The 17,963-nt window shown below is 34.2% G+C and overlaps 1 long non-coding RNA gene across 2 annotated transcripts; it reads right to left on the bottom strand.

Annotated features, from left to right (window-relative positions):
- Positions 1-305: 305 nt before the first annotated feature.
- Positions 306-16,476, bottom strand: LOC130222259 (uncharacterized). 2 transcript variants are annotated; one of them, XR_008836389.1, is made up of 4 exons: positions 16,439-16,476; positions 1,921-1,975; positions 1,712-1,752; positions 306-742 (listed from the first exon to the last, which is right to left on the bottom strand). It is a non-coding gene; the product is annotated as an uncharacterized LOC130222259 (long non-coding RNA). The 2 variants fall into 2 exon arrangements; XR_008836388.1 differs by lacking the exon at positions 16,439-16,476 and adding an exon at positions 4,686-4,741.
- Positions 16,477-17,963: the final 1,487 nt, after the last annotated feature.

The following is a 17,963-nucleotide window of genomic DNA, read 5'->3' as shown; positions in this document are numbered from 1 at the left end:
AAAGTTTTATGGTTTTATCAAGTTTTATTATGATTGATATATTCTAAAAGCAGTGCAAATTAGATTATTGTAAACTTGACTGAATAGTAAACTTTAAGAATTATTTATAATGTGTTAATATGAGATTTGTTTTCTATCAGACAATATCTTTTCTATTTTCCACAGTAAAAATGATTACATTATTATTATTATTATACTTTATAAGGGATTATTTTATTGTTTTATGATAATTGATAAGTAAATATAAATAGCAGTGCAAATTAATTTGACTTGTAAACTTGACTTAATAATATAAAAAAGTCTGTTTTGTGTTAATGTGACATGTTGCTGTCTGATATTACAGGTTTCATGCATACTGCCACTATAAATAAAGTTATTTTTTGAAGAATTTGACAAGTGGCCCTTCACTTAGTTTGCAAAACTTAATGTGGTCCTCAGGTCTAAAAAGTTTGCCCACCACTGGTATAGAGTGTGTTGAGAGTGCTGGTTATTCAATCCCAACATGTACAATCCCTGCTAGTACTGAGACTGAATCTTCATCCATCTGAACACAAGTCCACTTCTTTAACCATTAGTGACCCTAAACAATAGACAGGAGGTTTAACCCATAATATCCAATGCTGATGCACCCAGGGGTTGGGGTGAGATGGTTGCAGTCAATCCTTCCCTGAGCCAATCCTTCTCAAGAAGTCTAATGGTCCTCATTGAAAGTTTGCAGAGACCCCCTAGTAGTCACTGGACCCTAGTAAAGATGAACACAAAAAACTATCATAGTGTTGGGCTGTAATACCATTCTGGTTATGACAAGATTGTCTACACAATCTTGCTGTATTGTTTACTCACAAGTAATGATTGGTCGCCAACATAAACAAAAAACAATTAAAGGTGCTGTATGTAAGTTTTTGATTCTTCTAAAGCATAAAAATTCCATAACATAATAAACATGTCAAGTGAACATACATGTTTATGTGAATAATAATGTGGTTATTTTAATAATAATTTCAACGTGTTGTCAAGCCTAAGTAAAGCGAAAGCATAATTCTCTTGAACAGCTCTTGCAATTATAGCACATTTGTAATCGGCCCATTGATACTTTCACTTTTCATAGAAAGATTAGAAATAGGGGAAATACTTAAACGGAATGATCGCTGGACAAAATTGTAAAATCCAGGAGAATCCTGGTAAAAAACGGGAGGGCTGACAGGTATGGATTAAACGCATCAATACAGTGCTTGAGCAATTCATAGGCTACGTGATTTATCCATTCATACGAGTGGCAATAGCCTACCGTGATTAGGTGCGACTAAAATCACATCTTAATAAGTACACAGTGGAGTTTGCATTAACCGCACACAGAGACTAACTTTAATTATATTCTAGCTCCAAACTTCAAGCATGGAAAGTCTCGCGACAAATTAGCCTAAATCTGAGGTAACAAACGAAAATGAAAGCCACACAGCTTTACAAAACAAATAACTATATATATATCGAAAACACACTTTAAACACACATTATTTTTAGCATCTGATGACCCGATGCACTAAATTTTCTAAGCACAGCAGTGTGCTTGTACACTTCAGAGAACAGCCAGAGCTGGTCACATTGGTGTTATTGTACACGTCAAACGTTTAAACATTTTTTCTTTTATTATTTAGTAATAGTTCTGCGTACCACTAGACGGAAGTCCGCATACCACTAGTAGTACACGTACCACAGTTTGAAGAAAAAAAAGGCTCCTACATCTTGAATGGGCTGTGCGTGAAAAAATTAAGAGAATTAAAATTGTTTATATGAATTTCACATTGTACATGGTAATGAGTTATCGCATAATATTGCATAATCAAAAACAACGTAAACATTGTTGCCAGAAAATAATACTAAAAAGTACCTGATAGTCTGTGGGAAAAGAGATAACTTTACCTCTATACAGTAGATCACGGTGGACTCCATACAAAGACTGGCTGCCAAGGAGTATCTAGATGAAAGAACAGAACAGAACTCTGCATGAGTCAGGTGAGCAGAACATAATTTGCTGTGAATAAACATAATATTCAATTAAACAAGCACATAGCCTCTCATGAATTAATGTATACATAAATGAAATTTAGGGACTTAATACACTCAGGGTTTTTTTTATAACATTGCCAAACAATGGGGACAATTGCTATACTATGAGAAACAACCAAAGACAAGTGAAATTAAAATTTTTTTTAATAATAATAAATTATATTCTTCCTGACATCAGAAAGTTAAGCCTTTGTATTATTGAATCAATTTACTAATTAAATATAAAAAAAATCTCATAAAACAACATTTTAATTTACACACAAATAAATAAGTAATATTGCTTTGGATGATTTTTCATTTAAATTAAAATACATTAGCATACTGATACTGATATTATGTACAGTAAGTGTCTTTCCTCAAATTTCCCAAAGATGTGACAGAACAGTTGTAGATTTAAAGGGATAGTTCTCCCAAAAATTTAATCTACCATTAATTAGGGAAATTGAACATTATTTACAATATTAATGGCTTTTGGTCAAAAGCTTCCTCAAACAATACTCACGAATGTCTGCATTGCATTTGTAGTATTGTCACGTTTCTGCAAGGGCACACTCCTTGCTAAAAAAAGCTACACACTCAACGGCAGACATTTATGAGTACTGTTTGAGGAGACTTTAAATTAAAGCTAATAATATAGTAAATAATGTTCAATTTCTTACACAGACCAGTAGTTTTACTTCACAAGACTTTGGTGTCACCAGGTGCAATGGCTATTGATTTAGATTTGTTTGTATGTGTATAAAAACAAAAATCACTATTGGCTGCCATTTATATGAATCAGCATTGAGCACAGATTCAGCCAAAACCCTTCTTTAATATTCTACAGAAGAAAAAGGGTAACTACATCTTTGATGAGCTGTGCATGAGTAAATTAATGGGAAATTTAGATTTTTGTCTGAACAGTCCCTTTAACAGTTGTAATGAAATTATTACGAATATGTATGGTGTGTTGCTGTAATGTTTTAATAGTACAATTTATTTTTAAGTTGAACAGATTATCCATCAGTGGAGGACACCATGGAAAAACCTGTATGATGTATGTATTCAGCATTTCACATTTAGTTCAACATGCAGTATATACAATTCAAACATGAAAAGCAAGAAAAAAGGACTGACTTCAGATTCCACAACACACAAAAAAACTGTTAAGTGCAAAAATCAATGATGACATGCTGGGATATGCATGTATAAAAATAAATGCATTACACCAAAATCAATCATTATTAAAGCAAAAATCATAAATACTGTACTCTGTTGCATTAATATAAAAATATGCTAGACATTTTTATCATTTATTATTTTTAAAATTAATTTTACAATAATTGATTGTAAGACAACCAGTTTTCCAGTAAGTTATGTGCTGTAGTCTTTCTTATTATTTATTTTAATGCTTTAAACAACATACACGAGAAAACAATTATTATAATACTGTATAAATATAAATAAAAGTAGTAAACGTACAAAATGTAATGTATTGTAATTTTTTTTATTAAATTAATAAAAAAATATTCTTACAATTATGGACAAACCTGTAAATAAAAATATTATTATAGGTACATTTTTTTGTGTTTAGAGAATAGATTTAAATCGCAAACTATTATATAATGTTGAGGGTGCACTATCATCATCTGTTTACAAACAGCCGTTGGTCATGTTGACACGTCACATGACCACCGGCTGTTTGTACACAGATGATGATAGTGCACCCTCAACGTCATTTTTTTATAATAGTTTGCGATTTAACTCAATATTAATCTGTAAATACCAAAAATATTGTACATAACAACCCTGTTCATTTGTTACACTTGTTATTATACGTCGGTTTACATATTTACTTGTTTTGCTCGGTTTTAAGCTCAAGGTTCATCTGTCAGTTGTTGGTAAGTATCATTTATTAACGCTAACGTTAGCCTTTCGACGTCGTTTGAATTAATTAATTTATTTTTACGCATGTGCCATCTCTTTAAGGATTTTTTAACGTAAAACCCTACCTTTTTGGCGCATTACCAAATGTTACGTTACAAATGTTTAAACTGTGTTTTTATGACCAAAAAAACGTTAATCTGTGTCGACCATGGCTTAATTACATTAACCGAATGTTATTAAATATTTATGTACTTATGTTACTGTAGTAAACCATGGTTAATTATCGAAAAAGTTAACTGACGTGGTCTATCAGCTGTTGGAGCGGGAAAAATTTAATGTGTCTGATTGGTTTGGGCCATCAGCGCTGAGAAAAGTAACACGTTACATTAAATGAGTTATTAAATTAAGTTTAATAAGCATTACGTTTGATACGGTTAGGTTTCATAAGCAAGAAACAGACTTTACATGATATAATCATAAGACTCACTCCATCCCTGAGGACTAACGTTAACTGCGTTAGTTAGTTAGTAACCAGTTTCAAAATGCTATTATAAGTTAAATGGAGTGTTTGTGCGTGTGATAGAGAGCAAGAAGTAATGGTCAGCCTTAAATACTAAAACGGGCTGTAATCGCGTTTCCAGCATCCCCGCCCCCCACACACAACGAAAATCACATGCAATTTACTATGTGATAAAATAATGCTATGAATGAAAAGAAATAAAGCACCTTGTCGAAAAAGTAACTCGTATTACCTATAAACCCATGAAGCTCGCGGTCGTCGTCGTCCTCCTCCTCTTCTTCGCATTGTAATTCGCACAGTTAGGCTATTTTACTATAGGTGTATTACTGCCACCTATTGATTAGGAATATGGGTCAAAAACAGGAGCACAAACTACCCTTGAGCCCACTAAATTCTATCACATAAACCAGTGTATTTAAAATATCAATAAGAATTTCAATTTATTGAAATTTTCTTTATTTTCTTAAAACATTAATCGAATTGATTTAATAATTTTCATCAAGTTCAGCAAACAGTACATTTATTACAAATATATATACTTTCCAGTTTCATGTCCCTACATTCTGTACAAATAACTTTTAAGACTATTATTATCAAACCTAAGTATTATTAGTTTTGTCACATCTATTTCCTCCTATTGTTCTAAATTTGCCAACAAATCTTTGAATATTGTAGAATCTGTAGAAAGATCTTTTTTTTCTATTTCAAAATCTAAAAAAACACCTTACTCTATGGCCCATATTTACAGTAATGTTAGCTCCAAAGATTTTTATGTTTTTTTTTTCCTGCATGGTTTCATTACTCTCCCGTGACCACTTGTTTTAAACTCCATTAATTACACCATTATATCTCAGTAACATAAGTAAATAAATAATTAAAGCTTACCTCTTAGTTCTGCCCACCAAGCCTGCAAAAATAAAGTTAAAACTATAAAAATTTAATTATTTAATCATTTAATTAAATTAATTAATTAAATTAACTGCTTTTTTAAATTAAATGCAGTTCAATTTGTTTTATGCTTGTGATTCAAAGCTGTATATTCATCATCATTACCACATTCTTCAGTTTCACATGATCCTTCAGAAATCATGATATAATGCGTTGCTGTTGTATTATAATCAATTTTTTATTGGAAAATTACTAATGATGCTTCTTACAATTATCAGTGCTGAATATATTTTTTCTTGCTTCATTATAAACTGATCCATTTTACTTTTCAATGAAAAAGCCAGTTCAAAATAATAGCTTTTCTTTGCATTTTTACATCATACATCTCAAAAAAGACTTCACATAGAACTGTTGTTTGTATCTTTGATTTGTTTAAATCAATAATGATAAAAATTACATCTTTAGACTCCTGCAATATCTAACTTTCTAATATGTTTTTGTTCCCCTCTGCTTGTGTCTCAACATCTGCTGAATACTAGTCTAAAGTGTTCTTTTTAGAACCAGAGAGGCAATCATCTTTGGCTTTGTAAGTATATTTTGTGATAAATTTAACAACACCTTAATTTTTGTGCCTGTACATCAATGAAAATCTACTGAATATGTTTTTTTCTTATTTAATACATTGCAGACATTTTTATTTATCTCAGACATAAATTTAAGGCTTAAAAATAATAAAGTTTGCTTTAGCTAATTTGGCTTTAGATACTTACCAATTGAATTACGTAATGAAATTACTGAACAGCCAGAGTAAAGATTTCTGAAGACATTTCCAACATCGAAATTATATGATCCAATGCCAACCTTTAAAATAAAAAACAAACAAACAAATAAACAAAAAGGTTGTTCATATTTTGTCTGTGGTAAACATTGACACTGACATTGAATTGTCTTAGTTTTTATAAAGTTGAGATATATAATATAATCTTATAATCTATAATCTAATCAATATAACATATAATCTACAAATAATAGTTTATTTCTGTTTACTCCGGTTGTAAATTTACAACCAGAGTAAACAGAAATAGCCTGTACATTTATATGCCTGCTTCCTGTATGAAAAACAAAAAGTTAGAAGAGGAAATACAAAAAACAATACATTAACGCTGCTCTGAAACTGTTAGTGCTGGGTTTTTGCAGCTGGGTATATTTTTTAGGTTGTTGTTGTTCAATGTATCAAAATGAAACGAGAACAGGGCTTTAGGCTACAATTTTTAAGACCATTTAATGTAGAAAGAACAGACCCCTGAGACCTTGGAAAAACAGGTGAGCTTAAAGGGCGGCATAGAGATCTGGTTAAGAATGTAATTAATCTTGTTAATGTGTTCTAATTTTGTCTCCTTAAAAATGCCAGTGTTTGCATATGTTTGTGAATTATTACAATTGTATAACAATACACAAATTATTACATGAACACATTTTTTTTAATAAGCTCTGTTGGAATGCACACTGGAAGGTTTAAACATTTGTATTAATTGTTTAATTGAGACCTTTGAGTCTCGTCAATCTAATTCAACAAATCTTTTTTTTCTTAATTTTTTTAATTTCGGCAGAATAAACTTAAAATGTAATGTGTTATGTTCCCTAACACGTAATTCAGAAACTCAGTATTTTGGCTCACCTGTCATTGTTCCTGACAATTCATTGGTTATTCTGACAAATCACGCATAAACTAAAGCTGAGCTATCTATATTGGACCAGAAAATGAAAATGTTATTTCATTTCTCCTTGGGTTAAGAATTGTTCTTTCACCACATGAAGCAAACCTCGTTCAATCTCATTAATAAAACTGATTGGACTGTAAGAGCAGATTGGTTATTATAAACAGATTGTAATTGTGAGCTGCCTGTCTATTTTGATCTGTTGTGTTTGTGATATTGCATAATATATTATGCAATGTCACAAACAGACAACAGAATTTATAAATGCTGCAAATGGGTCCTCCGTTCCTTGACCCCTCGTTCCAAATACTACTTATTTTACAGATGGCTTATTTGAAAACATGGCGAAAAAGAAAAAGAGAACTGAATCAACTTCTGCAGGACTCAGACAGTGAGGACAGTCTGCCAGGCATTCCAAATGTTTTTGAGAGTGACAGTCAGCTAGAGAATACAGATAGTCTGGACAGTTTCAGCAATGATGAGAAGTCAGATATAGAAAATAAACAAAATGATGAAGTGAATTTAAACCTGGAGGATGACTTGAGGCAGTGGGCCACAGACAACAGAGAGACACACAGATCTGTAAATCAATTGCTGTCCATTTTGAGACAACAAGGGCACACGTTGCCCAAGGATGCAAGGACACTTCTTGATACACCACAAAAAAAAACATCTGTTGATAAATGTGGTGGAAAGTATATATATTGTGGATTAGAGAAGGGGATCCAAAAGTTTTTAAGCCAGTTAGAATCTGATGCTGTACACCTCAGCATAAACATTGATGGAATTCCTCTTTTTAAGAGTAGCAACATTCAGTTTTGGCCAATACTAGCAAAGATAAGCCATTTCGACCCATTTATTGTTGCTATTTATTGTGGACAAAAGAAGCCAAGTCCCCTTGAAGAGTTTCTGTCTGACTTTTTGACTGAATACAAGCAACTCCAGGATAACAGGATAAGTTATGAAGACCAAACTTACACTGTCCACATTGATGCTGTGATCTGTGATGCCCCAGCAAGAGCATTTTTGAAATGCATCAAAAATCATAACTCATATGACAGTTGTGAAAGATGCATAATTAGAGGTGAGCATGTTGAGGGAAGAATTGTGTTCAAGGAACAGGAATGCTGTCTTCGTACGGATGAGGCGTTCAGCAGAGCAGAGTACAGCAATCACCAAACCGGTGTCACCCCCTTGATTTCTGCATCAATTCCTTGCATAACCTCTTTTGTTCTGGATTACATGCACATGGTCATCCTAGGTGTAGTTAAACGTCTCATGCAGTTTTTGACAAAAGGTCCAAAACAATGCCGGTTGTCTGTAAGGCAAAGGGGTGATATATCCGAACAACTTAATGCATTTAGAGGGAAGATGCCCAGTGAATTTGCACGGCAACCCCGAGGTCTACATGAATTGGACAGGTGGAAGGCCACCGAATTACGGCAATTTTTATTGTACACGGGTCCCGTAGTACTAAAAAATGCTGTCGCAAGACAAATACAGCCATTTCTTGTCACTATCTGTGGCCATGTCTATAATGCTGGAGCCAGATGATGAAATTCGAAATGCATACCTTCAGTTTGCTCAAGACTTGATGAAGCACTTTGTCAAGTGCAGCGGAGACCTGTATGGAAAGTGTTTTCCAGTGTACAATGTGCATGGACTAACACATCTTCATGAAGATGTTAGACACTTCAACCGGTCACTAAATGAAATAAGCTGTTTTCCTGTTTTCGTTTTTCCTTTTGCAAAAAATCAAAAAGTTAGTGAGGAATGGAAAAAGTCCACTAGAACAGGTCACCAGGCGTTTATCTGAAATGGAACACGAGAACAACCTGAGCAAAGCACAACATGCCACACAGCCTCTGCTGTCACTCAAAGAAAAAGACTCCTGTTTTCTCTTGAAAGATGAAAGGTTTGCTTTCATTCAAGAAAAAAATGATGATGGAACTTTCATTTGTAAAGTTCTTAACCAGTGCTACACTTCTGCATTATTTAATCAGCCATGCAGCTCCAATCTTTTAAATATAGTGTGCACTAGAAATGAACAGGACAGGATGAAAAGAAGAGTACTGCACCAGACAGAGCTCCACCGCAAGGTGGTCTGCCTTCCACAGAAATCTGGGGGTTATGTCCTCATACCCCTACGCCATGGGACTGAGCATATTTGATAAAGGTTGGAATTAGTCTAATTTCCATTATAATTAACTGCAGAAGAGTGCTCTAAATTTGTTTTAATCAAGTGTTTCTGTAGCTTAACTAGTACAAGAAGGTGTTAGCATTAGCAATGTTAGCAAAGTCTTTCATAGATTCCAAACAACTAGGCATGCTAAAACATATACTCTTTGTCCTGTACTGCAGGTTATTATTGATATGACTTACTTCATAATGTAACATGCATATACTTTCCTTTTCAGACCATGTTTTCCAGGGCTGTTTGGGTGGAAAATGGGAAAGAAATGGAAGGCACACTTCCCAGTAATTGGATAAATGTAAACGAAAAAACAGTTAGATGGCCAAATATTGATTCAAAATAAGCTTTTAAGAAGAAAATAGACCCCCGGGATGACTGGCTGGTGTTCCCATTAATTAAAAGAAAAACAACTTCAGGTAAGTTCTAAGTAAAGGATGGTTCAAAGTATCACATAATTATAAATGTAATGTAATGTGTGTATTTTATATTTATTTTATTGTATTAAATACACATTACATTTTATAATTAGTGAGTTATTACAGTAATTACATTGTTTAATACATCTCTAGATAATATCCGTGACTGTGAAAGTTACAACTTCACCAGCCAAGCTGAGGAGGAGGAGGAGGAGGTTGTGGTTTGTGGCAAGAGGAAAAGATCTAAAAGAAGCTTTGATGATTATGTTGTTGGTGTGTTTCTCACTAAATGTTAAACATGGATTTGTTTTTCTTTGTGCAATTAATGTTCTAAATTGATCTATTTTTAACAGATTCAGATGAGTTGGAGGATGAAAGCATGACCGGTAAAATATTCATGGCATGGCATTATATTCACTATACATTCATAATTTTAGAGATGAATATTGTTTCAAACTGTTTGATTTAAACTGTGTATTATTAGGAACGAAGCTGCCTCCCTTTCCTATTCCACCAAAAAAGATTTCAGGTTGGAATAAGACAACTGGAAAGACAACTTGTGAGTACTATTGACAATATTTATAAAGCATAGAATTTTTTATATGCTCATAATAAAAAAATGTTAAATGCATTAACACATTATTTTTTTAAAATGTTTTGTTCTCTAAAATTACAGCCTTGAGCAGCCAGGCTGAGTTTGTTGGTGGGTCTCGAGGCAGAGAAATGCCCACAACCAGTAAGTATTTATTCATTGCAGCCATTTAAACAATATTTTTGTTTACTTTTACATTCAGTCATTTAGCAGACATGTCTGAAGTCAGTTACAAATGTGGAAGGCATTATGTGACTCAACATAAAGACACAATATTAATAAGAAGTACAATTAATACAATTGCTTCTAAATGTGTAATCAGTAATTATTAGTAAAATCGAAGATAATTCATTTTTGTCTTTTTCAGACTCTCAACATGAAAAAATTCCATCTAGAAGTCCTAAGCGCAGTGATGAGTCGAGGCACAGCGTTTCTTCGAGACATAGCAACTCATCACTGCACAGCAAAAGATCGAGGCGCAGTGTCACATCAGGGAGCAGTTACTGTTCCAAAAACAGCTACAGGTCAGGTCACATAACTACTGTATATGTAGGCAAAAAGTTGGCTAGTGGATCGTCACACCCTCAGCTTGTTCCTGTCACCGCTCTCTGTAACAATCCACCACACACCACACCTGTGAACTATCAACAGATTACTGATCTATACCTGCACCCACAATCACCCATGCACTATAAAGACTCACCTCATTCATTCACTCACCGGCAGGAATTGAATTCTGATGGTTCTCCTAACTGGTCTTCCTCTTCCTCTTGTACTCTTCCATCGATGTCCTCCTTCTCATGTGGATGCAAACACATCTGCTTAAGGGAAGTGACTAAAGCTATGTTGGTGTCTTACTGAAGATCTGATACTTACCATTTGAACTGTGTGAGAGATCGCTCTCTCTCTCTGCTACACCATTTACCTGCTTTATCCCTCAGCATTTGTGTCATTGCACAAATAAATATTCTTAAAGATATATCCATCTTTGTCTTCCTTGTGTAACCGTGGCAAGGATGTTATAAAAATAATACTTTCATTTAAAAATCTTCTCATAATTGTCAAAGTCACACCAGGCTCTTTCCCAATCAGCGCTCACAATCACCTGAGTTCTAGCTACATCGTCATGTTAATCACCTGCACACCACTATAAAGAAAATCATCTTGCACTCTGTTCAATGTTTGGGTTTTATTATAGAATTTGGCCCAACATTTACTCACCTGCTCCTCATCTTCTCGTTCTCCTGTGTTCCGCTGTGTGCTCCAGAGAGCTCGAAATCTATGTACTTACCTGTTGTTGATCTCCTGAAACCAGCCCCTAAAAAGTGTTCCATAGAATCTCCTGAGCAGTTGGAGTCTGGTTTTGCCATATCTTCTCATAATCTCTGTGACCAAAGAGGTGAAGATCCTTTCCAGGAGCTGGTGGATTCCCACATCCCTAGTCAGTTGATTTTGTCACAAACTTACCTCCATCTGTTCAAAACACCAGCATCCAGCAGCTTCACAAAGCATGTCACCTGTCTCCTCTTAAGGGACTCTTCCCAGTCATGGAATCTCTGAAACTCTACTCCACATGTTCCTCAACGTTGGTCTCTCCTGTCTCTATTATTGTTTTAGACAGAGGACCACAATTCATTTCAAGAGTCTGGAGATTTTTACTTAACTCCTGGGTGTTACAGTAAGACTATCTTTTGCCTACCAACCCAAGTGCATTGGGTAAACGGTAAGAAAATCAGTGAGATAAACTGATTTCCATAGATTCTGCTAGGGCCACTTGAACTTCTGGAACTGCTTCATAGTCTGGAAAATGCATAACATTTTCTTCGCCCACCCTCCACAGAGCTTACCTCTTTCCATTGCATACTTGCCTTCAAACCTCCACCGCTACTTTATCTAGCTAGTGAGTTCTAGCTACACCTGTTCCTAATCACATTACTCACCTTCACTCTACTATAAACTCCTAGAACCATTTCATAGCCTGGCTTGAAAATGCACAAAAATTTCTTCGCCAGCCTTCCTCAGAGCTCAATTCCTTCCATCGCATACTTCCCTATCAACCTCCACTGCTACAATGTTTTAAAATATTAATTTTAATCACTTCCAAGCTGAGTCAATACTTATATTTATTTTTGTGTGCATATGGATATTTTCTTTATATATATATATATATATATATATATATATATATATATATATATATATATATATATATATATATATATAAATATTGCATTGTTTCAAGCATTGTATTGTTATTTATTGGTATTGTACTCTTTCACTCAGTCAGGGAACATGTGCTTTGGTTAAAGAAATAAATGCTTAATAAAATAACATGGTTCTAGGGACAACAGCATCAGACCCAGACACAGCTCTGGAAACAGAGAGAACAGCTTCCGTTATAGCAACAGGGACAGGATCAGACACAGCTCAAGCAACAGAGACGACAGCCTTCACTATAACAATGACAGGGACAGGTTCAGACACAGTTCTAGCAACAGAGATGACAGCCTCCACTACAACGATAGGGGAAGGATCAGACACCGCACAAGCAGCAGGGAAAACAGCCTCAGTAACAACAATTATAGTGTCAGGATCAGAAAAAGCACTGGCAGCGGGGAAATCAGCCTCCGACACAAGGATTATGCTCGTAAATATGCACTGTTCATGTTTAACTATACAAAATTTCAAAAATAAAAAAAAATCTCAACAAACTTGTATTCTTACCCAGGTGCCGAAGTTTCAGGGTCTTGTCGTCCAACAGATGATTTATTTCCAATATCCACGGCGAGTAAGTGTTGAAGTATTTCAATAAATGTCATTTCAGAATTCATCCAAACAACACACTGTACAAACAAAATAGATGTTCTTATTACATGAGTTTTACAGTGTTTGAATGTAGTGTTGTTTATAAACATTCTGCAGACAGCTTCTGGACAGTGGATAGTGACTGTGCTCACCTTTTGTGTGGTCACCAAGTGAAAATTCAGGGTGCATTTAAATGTCACAGTTTTCAACAAAATTAGTTTCAAAGTACAGATTTATCAATATAATTACACTGTTATTATAGCTTTTCACTTATCATAGCACATGTGCTGCTGCTGATGATGTGACAATAAAAGTGATTTGATTTGATTTAAACAACAAAAATGCACATCTAAGAAAAATGTCATGTAATATACATGGCCTTATCTGTTCAGCCTTGTGCTTGTACTTGACAACCAAAACGGTGGACTACGGGCCATATACTGAGTGCCCATGAGCTAGGCTAATGAACTGTTTCTTAATTCTATATTTGTTACATGAGTTTGTGTTTAACAAAACATTAGCTAATGTTATGTATTTTTGTTGATAAAATAACATTGAATCCTTGATATTAAAGAACCGAGCATTGTATAGGTAACTTTGCAAGGCATTTAGCACTGATTTCAGCCTGTTTTAGCAGGCTGAAAATTAAATTGTTTAAGCAGGTGTACAAATCTGATTCAGTCTTTCTTCTTTCATTCTTTGGCATCTGATGCAAAGTTTGCTGCTGCTATACTGGGTAACTAAGTTTGCATAGGATGTTCTTACTCCCCAAATCATACAGCTCTAATAAATGTGCATTTTTCCCAGAATTTCAGAAAAAAGTGCTGACAAAATTAATTGCAATTGAAATGGAGGTTCAACGCCTTGGCAGAAATGAGCCAGCTTTGTCACCTACCCACATAAAGCAGTTGGAGTCAATGGAGGAGTTCCAGAGAGAGGAGCAACGCCTCACTGACAACAAAGCATTTACCACACTGGTAGGATTTACATATGAGTTTGTCTGTAATTTCGCAAAATGAGGTTGTATTTAGGGCATGCTGCAAATAAATAGATAACCCATATAGTATATCATGCTGATACTTTTCAGGTTATTTCTGGGGCCACATGAAGAATATGTATTGGACATTTTATAAAGAAGCATAATAGGTCCTTTTTAATGGTTTATATGCCTTGAACACACAAATTTATCCAGAAATTTGATTTGATTCTGATTCACAAGCTCTAAATTTACTCTTAATTAAATTATTATTATCAATGATCAGAAAAAAATTCAATAATCAATATTTAGTTTAATCAATCAAGTTCTAAAAAGTTATTTGTGTGTAATAAAATGAAAAAGTGATGCTGGGGAGAAAGTATTAAATGCAAGAAGTAAGAGGGGTGTAAAAAAGCATGAAAAGCCCTGGCAGAAGCTGAAACCTGTCGTTAATTAGAAAGCAACTCTGACCTTATCAAGGTAAATTAATATTAGCTGCTTCAGTCTCAACTGATGGCCACTAAATAGGTGTCATATTACCAAGGAATCAGGAAACATCTAATGATGGCACTTATGCAACCTTATTGTTGCAAAACATAACTATTGGACTTGGTCACAGCATTTGTTAACTAAAGAACAGAAAAATGTCCACAGAACCTTCAAGATTGGAAGGCTGTTTGTGTGAAAGAATGGGCCAAAAATATTTTGTACAAAGTATAAAATAAAGTTCAGTAATAGGGTTCCATACTTTTCCCAGTCATTTATTCATTTTCTTGTCGGTTTATTCCCTTTATTAATCCGGGGTCGCCACAGCAGAATGAACCGCCAACTTATTCAACCCAGCCGCAACCCATCTCTGGGAAACATCCACACACACATACTCATACACTATGGACAATTTAGCCTACCCAATTCACCTGTACCGCATGTCTTTGGACTGTGGGGGAATCCGTAGCACCTGGAGGAAACCCATGCGAATGCGAATGAACATGCAAACTCCACACAGAAACGCCAACTGAGTTGAGGATCGAACCAGCGACCTTCTTGCTGTGAGGCAACAGCACTACCTACTGCACCACTGCATCGCCTACTTTTCCCAGTGTCATTTCATTTTGTTACACATAAATTAGATCGTGAACGTGTCAGTTTTGTTTACTTTGCACGAATGGAATACTTGGGATGTTAATGATGTCTGGTAAATATATAGAATTTTCTTCAAAAGGTCAGATTACAGGCACTTTACCTACAGTTGCCTCTCCATAGTACATGCAGACCTCCAGTACTTCTCCTGAATTCTACATCCATTAAAAGTCCTGTGGAGAAAAACATAAAATAATATTAATCAATTAAACGACAACAACAATTAAAAAAAAATACTTCAAATCAACTGTAAAAATTTCATAATTTTATTTCCTATAATGCACAAGCTTTGTCTTTTTACAGTTATGCATCTATTGTTTTTATATATGGTACTTAATCCATAATTTTGATATGATGAATGCATATTGTTTCAAACACGTGGAAATAAACTATGCAGAGCTGTGGCCCTCCAGGAACTGAGTTTGACACCTGTGATCTAAATGAATGAAAACTTCCCAAATAAAGATTTGGTGAACTTAAATCTCAATGTCAGATAGCTTTATTTTTCCAATATCGTGCAGCCCTAAATGTCATAACTGTAAAAAAAAAAAAAGTTTGTGTATTACAGTTAATAATATTGTGAATATTTTGCTACCTTTATCTCAGTTGGTGTTGTTTAATTGATTTGTAATATTTTATAAAAGGAATAAAAACAATATAATAAAATACATAATGAGTCTTGTACACAAAAGCGATGCTTATCTGAATAATTTGCTACTGCTATTGGATAAGTTGATATAGTTCATTTTTTTAATTCATTCAAAGCGTTAATTTATTTCAAGACGTTAGGGCTTGTGCAGAATAATGGGTACCCATTTCTGACTATTTGCCATATTTTAAACTCAAAATATAACAGTCGCAAAGAGATTTATTGAATTGAAACCGATAAAATATCAAACATCAAAATAACTTTACAGCAAGCACTGTTTTTTTAATATTGTAGGAAAGAACACTAATTATTATTTTAGCATAATTATTTTTGTGGAATTTTAAAGAGACTCTGAGTTTGTTTAAAGACTTTGTATAAACTTTCAACAGGTGCTGCAATTGGCTCGAATCGGAGGAAAGGATGCGAGGGACTGCGTATATAAAGTCCTTGACAGGTAAGCTTTAAAGTATTAGCGGTACACTGACCATGTAATAACACAATCAAAATTACTCATTCATTCATTAATTTATTCATTCATTTTCTCCACATATAGTGTACTTAAAGTGTTCACACAAAACATGAAAAAAGTAATTAATTAATCACTTACCCTCGTGTCGTTCCAATTCCCTGAGACAGCAAGGTAGGCTACCCAACTCGAAGTCCAGAGGTTCACCAAAAATATCTTCAAAGTAGTTCACGTGTCTTTCGTTCAGAATATTTTTAGGCTACGAGAATGTTTTTTTTTCTGGACGTTAAACAAAAACAACGACTTCATTTAACAGTTTTATCTTCTCAGTGCCACTGTAGGCGTTCACATATCTTGCTTGGTCGCATGGCCGGCGCCTCTGACGTATCACCTTGGATGTTTGTGCACGCTCATCCGGGGTCGGAGGGTACCTCAAACTCATATTGTATGCTAGCCTCAACCTTGAATATTTCTTAATATTAGGCCTGAGTAACACAAGTAGTGTTTGCAAAATGCCCCTTGTACTGTAATGGTGACAAACTATACTGTTGTAAAACATCTCCTCCAGGAAAAATAGTTTTGAACAAGACTTGACTGTTTAAGATGAAAGAACGAATTGTTTATTTTTCTGTGCTAGTGTTGTAAGGAATAAGGGATAGTTTAAAAAAATCATATGTACTTATCTCTTGCTGTTGTCTGTGGGCCAGAATTGACTGAAAATCTGCAACTGTTGGTTTAGGCCTATATTATTTTCATAACGTTCATTACTCCAATAAGGCAAGCAGCAAAAATTAAATTACAATGTACAAACACTGGCCCAACTTGGTGTAAATTAGTATGAAAGACTCCCAAATATTAAGATGCATAATTCATTGCTTTCCTTAAAAACGTTGTTATCAGTGTGAGAAAGAGAACTCCAACTCCAAACAATTCACCAATGCAATTTCATTATTTACTTATTATTATTTATTCATTTATTTACTAATTTACTGTATAAGGACCACAAGATTGCAAATCGCTTAACACCATAATCAGTGAATAATACAAATTTGTACTCATCTCTACAGGCTCTTCAGTAATCGTCTCATGTCCCATTTCAACATGAAGGGAAAGGGGGACAAGGTGGCCCTTGAGACCTCCAACATTTACAGAGCAATGAAAGGTATGCACACATTGGTAGTTTGCAAAAAATTATACAAAATATACACAAACAAATATGTTGCTTCAAATCATTATGGACATTAAAACAAATAAAATAAATACAATTAAAAAATAATGTTTTAAATAATTAAACTAATAATGTGTCCTCCTGTGAAACACATGGCCGATTATTCTATAAGGTTGTTATTATTTGATAAGTTATTTATTTTACATTTCAAGTAAAAAATATTAGCCCTCCTGTGAGAATTTAATTATTCAAAAAATATTTCCCAAGATGCTCAACAGAGAATTTTTTCAAAGCATTTCAAAAATAATTGTTTTAATAACTAATTTCTTTTGTCGTTTCCACAGTGACAGTGCGTAGCATTTTACTATAGATTATGCCATTTTTACAGGACTTTATTACTGTGTGTGTATATCAGAGGTGGCATTAGACTTCCTCATTGGGGTTGTAATAATTTATAATATATTCATTCATTCATTCATTCATTCATTTATTCATTCA

This window comes from Danio aesculapii, chromosome 4 (assembly GCF_903798145.1).
Source record: "Danio aesculapii chromosome 4, fDanAes4.1, whole genome shotgun sequence".
NCBI classification, from domain to species: Eukaryota; Metazoa; Chordata; class Actinopteri; order Cypriniformes; family Danionidae; genus Danio; species Danio aesculapii.
Note: the sequence above shows the minus strand (reverse complement) of the source record. Positions and strands in the feature narration are given on the sequence as shown.